The following is a 6,369-nucleotide window of genomic DNA, read 5'->3' on the forward strand; positions in this document are numbered from 1 at the left end:
TTTTTCTTTGATCTGGTGGATAAATCGTTCTTCTTGGCATGATTCACATGGTTTACTGCGAATATTCCCTTCCTCTTCAAATGGAACGCGCTACTAGCAATAAGACAAAATTGCAAATATTCCCGCTCCCCTGAAGAACCGATCGAGAGAGATAGACACCCCTTCCTGAAACAAGGTAAAAACCCAAAGGGTGTACCCTTCTGAAGCAAGAAGGTCGCAAAAAGGAATTTCGAAACATTTCTTTAGTCAATATTTAGTATTGCGTTGCTCACATCCAAGTTTAATTTAGGACTCGGGTCGGATATACATTTAGATGGCTACGTTTGGTCTCTCTGAACATCGACAATTATAACAAAAAATTTGCCGAATTTGTGGACAGCGATTGTAGAAGACAAAAGATACGAGAACAGTTTTCTCTGCGCTGATAAGATAGAGATAATTTTTACAGCCTTTGGTGTTTGTAAAGATGACCTTGACATGTGCCCTCCCAAGTTCTGCCACAAGTGCTTCAAGTTGCTCTAAGAGGCACATGCCTTGCAATCAATGTGTGGCCTCAACACAAACGAACTTGAAACTATAAGATCTGTAGTTCCTTCAAAGATCATCAGAAACCTGGTAGGAAGAAGAAGATGAAGAGTAAACCTGGAGTAAAACTCAGAGGACTCTGCTGGACCCAAGGAACAAGTAGAAATGGTGGAAGGGATGTCTAGTACTTTAAGCTTTCAACCACCCAGCCACATTCTCATTTCCTGAGGAGGTAAAGAATCTACCAAGTTATCGAAGATCAGAACCTCTTTACCCAGAACAGTTTGGTTACAATGAAATATATGAAGTTCATATATTTCATAACAATATTTCATATAGTTCATATACCAAAACAGTTTGTTGAAAACATCAAGCATGAGTAGATGTGCCCAATTTGCAAAGAGGTACGGGATCAATCAGTCCAGACAATGGCATTGTCTTTGCTATGTTCCATGCAAAAGATAGTGGGCCAATTTAAAGACAGCCTTAATGAAATATAAAGAACAAGTAAACACCTTGAAAGAAACAACCTGGGGGTGAGTAACAAAAAATGTATTACACTTTTAATTAGTCTAGATGATGAGACTAGAAATAGCATAATTTTAACTAAATTGTTCTTACATTTTCCCTATTTCTAAGGTGAAAAGAAAGCGGTTTCCCTGTTTGGTGTCTTAATCCCTATGTAAGATATTTGGAACAGCTGGTGCCTCAGGTCTGATCTAGACAATGATTCATGCATACTAATAACTATATGATTGAGCAATCAACTAAAAGAACCTAAATGTAGCCTGTATTGTACATTACTATTTCTGTGAAACAGGTTTTCACCATTAGAATTGTATTTGCAGGCAAGTATTTATGTCATTGGTGCAAGATAAATCCCAAAATGATGCAAGTCTCTTGCCATAGACATGGACACACTGAACTCCCAACCCTTGAAAACATTCAAGAGGATTATGAAAAGTTTGTAGCAGATGGCTCTGTTACAAGTCAACAAAAGTTTTATCACAAAGTGATTCATGAGAAACTGCCGGACATTGAATTGGACAAAGTAAGATAAAAGAATTTATTTACAGGAGTTGCTTAATTTACAAAGTCTGCATTCTAGTGTAAATATCATGCCAGCCTACTTTACACTACTACAGGAGGAGATAGACAAACTCCTTAGAAATGCAAAGGAAGAGGTAATTTTTTCTCAATTTGCATTTTCCAGTATCACAGCTGTGCAATCCTCCAATTCCATCACACATGATTCAAACCTATCTTAATTTTTTAGTGAAGGAAGCTATGATTCTGTGTTATAGTTTATTGATTTATAATATTACACTAGCACAAATCAATTTAACAACCCATCAAATTATAGCTACTGAACAGTACGTAAAGTAGTTCATATTTCAATAGTACTATCTCAACATTATAGGAAAAGCTTGCAGATGAACAAATGGAATTGGCTGCCTTTGAGAAAGCCAATGGACCACTATCAATTCATTTGGATGAGATTCTTAAGAAAATGAATGTGGAGAGACAAGCTTAACATGGGAAATCATTCATTTGTAACCATGTACACACTTGCTGCAAGGTAACATAACTTCTACCCTTAAATAGCTCATTGATGACAAGACTGATAAGCTAGGTAAGTGAAAGAATAACTGCCTTTCATGGAAAACATGAATACAATAATAGGATCATGTCTCACTGTTCCCCCTTTTCTTGTGTTCTTGTTGTAGAGGAAGACATCACAAATTTCTTCAGTTCATTAGGGAAAAATTCCCAGACAGGATGATCACACCAAAGCTATATATGCTACAAGAACATGTGTGCCCTTTCCTTCGACAGTCATATGGGTCTTGGATTCTATTGTGAACAAGGGATTGAAGGAATACACTCAGAATTCAAAACCCAGTCTCAGCATTTTGACGATGTGAAGAAAAAGGACACGAGATTACGTCAAATCCAGAATTAGCAGGGAAAGCTCCCAAACCTACAGATTGAAATTTAAAACGAAGAGCGAATGAGTAAAACGCTTCCCTTTACAGTGGCAGTGTATTGGTTCGTTGACTAAGAACGTTTACTATATATGTAGATCTAGCGTAATTTATTTGCTAAGTTCTCTATTGGACGAATGAAAGTGTGACCGCACTCTTTGGAACCAAAATTAGACTTTCTGCTCGAAATTCAGTACCTCCGAAATTCAAAATGGAGTCGCATAACGGCCGATCTTGACATATTAAAAGCGCCTTGAATGGACTTTAAAACAATTCGGATTAAAACACTTACCTCCGTCAGTTGTTTAGTAAGGTTTCACGTCTTCTCTTGTGACTCTCGCTTTGCTGGAAAAAATTCGAGCCTTTCCCAAATCAAAATCAAAGTTTTCAGTCTATTTCATAGGGTGTGCTTGTTGGGCTCCACTAGAGCAACGCGTTTTCGTCGAACACAGGCAAAATTTAACCGATTTTACCCAAATTTTCGACAGCAAGTGCCTCGTCCATGTGCATGCATCCGCCATGCTAAATTTCACTCGCAGACATTACAAATACAGCAAGATTTCATTGGCTAAACTAGACCTTAGCCCGAGTGGTTGCCATGGACGCCAGATTTATGCAAATGATTAATTTGGTATTAACCAGAGAAGTAATAATTAACTCGATGTTTCTTGTAGAACGTATGCGCGAACTAAATTTCCACCGCGAAACAGCCGTGTGTCAGCCGATTTGCGGCGTTCTTATTACGAATAAAAGCTTTTGCTCCGCCAAAGCGTCCCTTGTCTGTTTTTTTCACGCCAGCGGGAAGAACGGCCGCCATCTTGGATGTCGCAATGTTATGAGCAGAAAAGGTTGCGCAGTGCAAAACGAGGGAATCCCCTAAAATCCGAAATCTGGATTTCCAAAATCCTGATTTTCCAATGAAAAGCAAAGATTTCTTTGAACGCGGTTTCTTATTTCTGATTGGCTATGACTTCCTCTTGACTCAGTTTCCTAGCAACCACATTCAAAATGGCGGACGGCTGTAGATTGAATACTGAAAGTATTGATGTCGCACCGTACGGTCAGGACGGTTGGTTTCGACAGCTGTGTTACATTTGGCAACCTTTTCTAAAAAAAGAGTATTCTCCTCTTCACTCTGTACATCGGATGTGGGAAGTAACTTCAAACTCTCCTGGACGAAAATTCGAATTTATACTTCGACAGGTGAGAGGTCTAATAACAAGACTTTCAACTTATTTAATGTCTATGACATGTATCTTATTAGGACCACTGCGTACTTATCCTTTAACAAATGTTGAAAGAACTTATCACCAAGCAATAGATTGGTGGACAAAACAATGACCTCCAGTCCATTTACCTAACCTCGTTGGACTACTCAAACATAGACCAACCTTTTGATTTTTTCGTTCTGCTTTTTGTTAGTGACAACAAACACCACGAAATTTAGGCGATTATTTTAAACATTCTAAATTCTTTCAACGAAATATAGTGCAAAGTCATTTAACCTCCCTCAATATCGGTCATGAAGTGAGGCGAGAAATCGATAAAATGAGTTGTTTGGTCCTTCAGTATGATATACGTTTATTATCCAATTGTGCTTCGTAGAGTACAAATAACGCGCGAGACGATTACAGATATCACGCGATATTTGTACTTCAGAAATATCCGCGAAATTCGCCCGCACTGAAATAACTATTTGGCGTGTTGGATAATAATCTCTTATTAGACGTTTTGTTGTGTAGTATCACTGAGCATTTTTAGTCGTTGTTTGTATTTGACTCGCCTGAGTATGGGCTAGTCAAAATACAGCACAACTCGTAAAAATACTCAGCAATATACTACACAAAAAACGTCTAATAAGATATATTTATTATCCAATTGTGTTTTGAAGAGTACAAATAATATGCAAGTACAAATATCACGCGATATTTGTACTCCAGAAATATCTGCAAAATTCTCTCTCACTGAAATAACAATTTAGCGTGTTGGATAATAAATCTCCTCTTAGATGTTTTGTTGTGTAATATCGTGAGTAGTTTTTACTCATTCTTTGTATTTTGACTTGCCCTACGGGCTCGTCAAAATACTGCACAACTTTTCTTGCTTAATTTTCACCTGCAGCTCAAATTGATTATTCATTGAAAATTTTGATTAGATTTGCATCAAAATTTTTCCTATTAACATGTGGCTTTGTAGCTGATAGTTGGTAGTAGACTGCTAAACTAGTATCTTGGAGGCAGGGGTTCGAATCCTTTCAAAGCCTGAATGTTTTCTGGTTTCTTTTCTGCAATTGCTTATAATAATTATATGAATTACAGTCTACTTGTGAGGATCATTTCTTTGCTTGAATTTAATCTGCAGGTCAAATTTGCTTCATTAAAATGATATCTTCTGTGATAACTGAACAACAGTTAATCAGTCACATTTGCTGATAAGGATATGAAAAATTGAATTCATTTCCCTCGTGTGTTTTTGTTTTAGTTTAGTTTTGTTTTGTTTTTTTATAGCAGATGACACAATGTAAGTTGATGAAGAGTAGATGATTTTGCTGCACTTGTCTGTGATTTCTATCAAGTACAACCTTTGGAACCATTTAAAAAGGGTTCAAGTAGGCTTAACATCTTATAAAAGATCTTTTCTTTATTAATTCCTTTTAAAATTTAGGAAATCCTTAACATTGTCATGAGCATCAAGCCTCAAATAACTCTTAAAATTGGTGATGAAAGAGTATACATGTAGTCACCTGTAGAAACGACTTTCAGTTCTAGCTGCAGTTAAACAACTATTAAAAAAAACCATGATGTGTGTTTAACAACTAACTTAATGACTCGCATGTATGCTCAGGCTGCAACTGAATTAATAAACAAAATTGGGTCCTTCACTAGTTTCTTTCCAAGCTTACTAATGACAACATCATACACCTGTGTTTATCTCGGACAGTTAAGTGTTCTGTTTATTATTGTCCTCGGTCAACCTGAGCAAAAAATGATCATGCTTCCTCTACAATGTGTTATTTGAGCTTACTAAATACACCTTGCAAACACTCTGAGTAAAAACATGTATGACTTCAACATACTTTCTCCTCTGTTTTCTAAATGTAAAAATTAAGGATTAAAAGGGGTAAGTTTCTAAAGAAACTGTGGTGCTGCTTTGGTTGGGGTAACATGGCAATTTGGTTTTATCAACTAAGTTGAAATTGTAAATTGGCCACCGTAAAAGAGTTAAAAAGCTGACGTTTGGAGCATTAGCCCTTCCTCAGAGCAAATGGGAGAATCATGTGTTGTGTGTGTCTATATGCAGAAAGTGGAGCCTAAACGCTAGGTGGGAACCGGGTGACGAAAAAAAGAAGAATGAATTATAGTAGAAATGAACAGCGTTCATTGACATTGCTTAGAATGATTAGGTAGATAAAGTTTCTGGCGACTGGTTTTGGTGTGTCCTTGTCATTCCTTTCTACGTCACGAAGGTGTTCTCGGAATCAAATAGTTTGATGACAGCAGTCAGAAGTCGAGAATGCTGTCTATTTTTAAAGGAAGTAAAACTGAGTCGTATCTGTCTTCGCTTTTAAAAATATATCTTTTGAACACTATTATTGTGTCTTAATTGAGATCTCAAGAAAATAAAAAACACAATCAAGAGGTAAGAAATGGCCATTTTCAAAATCAACTCAGTAATCTTGCTGCAAACCAACAACTCGCGAAAACCACGTCGAGTGGTTCACAAGCAGCAGCTGCTCTAGCCATTTAAAAAAAAGAGGTCATTATTTGCGTCAGTAAATACAGCATTTGTAGCATCTAATTGTCCAGGCAGATCATAATTGCCATTACAAAGCGTGGTCAATGTTGTTTTCTCATAATGA

General features: G+C 37.0%; 1 long non-coding RNA gene across 1 annotated transcript; it reads left to right on the forward strand.

Moving 5' to 3' along the window:
• Window positions 1–1,204: 1,204 nt before the first annotated feature.
• LOC148742285 (uncharacterized) lies at window positions 1,205–2,353 on the forward strand. The gene is made up of 3 exons (XR_015999295.1): window positions 1,205–1,237; window positions 1,602–1,709; window positions 1,946–2,353. It is a non-coding gene; the product is annotated as an uncharacterized LOC148742285 (long non-coding RNA).
• Window positions 2,354–6,369: the final 4,016 nt, after the last annotated feature.

This window comes from Stylophora pistillata, chromosome 1 (assembly GCF_964205215.1).
Source record: "Stylophora pistillata chromosome 1, jaStyPist1.2, whole genome shotgun sequence".
Taxonomy (NCBI): domain Eukaryota; kingdom Metazoa; phylum Cnidaria; class Anthozoa; order Scleractinia; family Pocilloporidae; genus Stylophora; species Stylophora pistillata.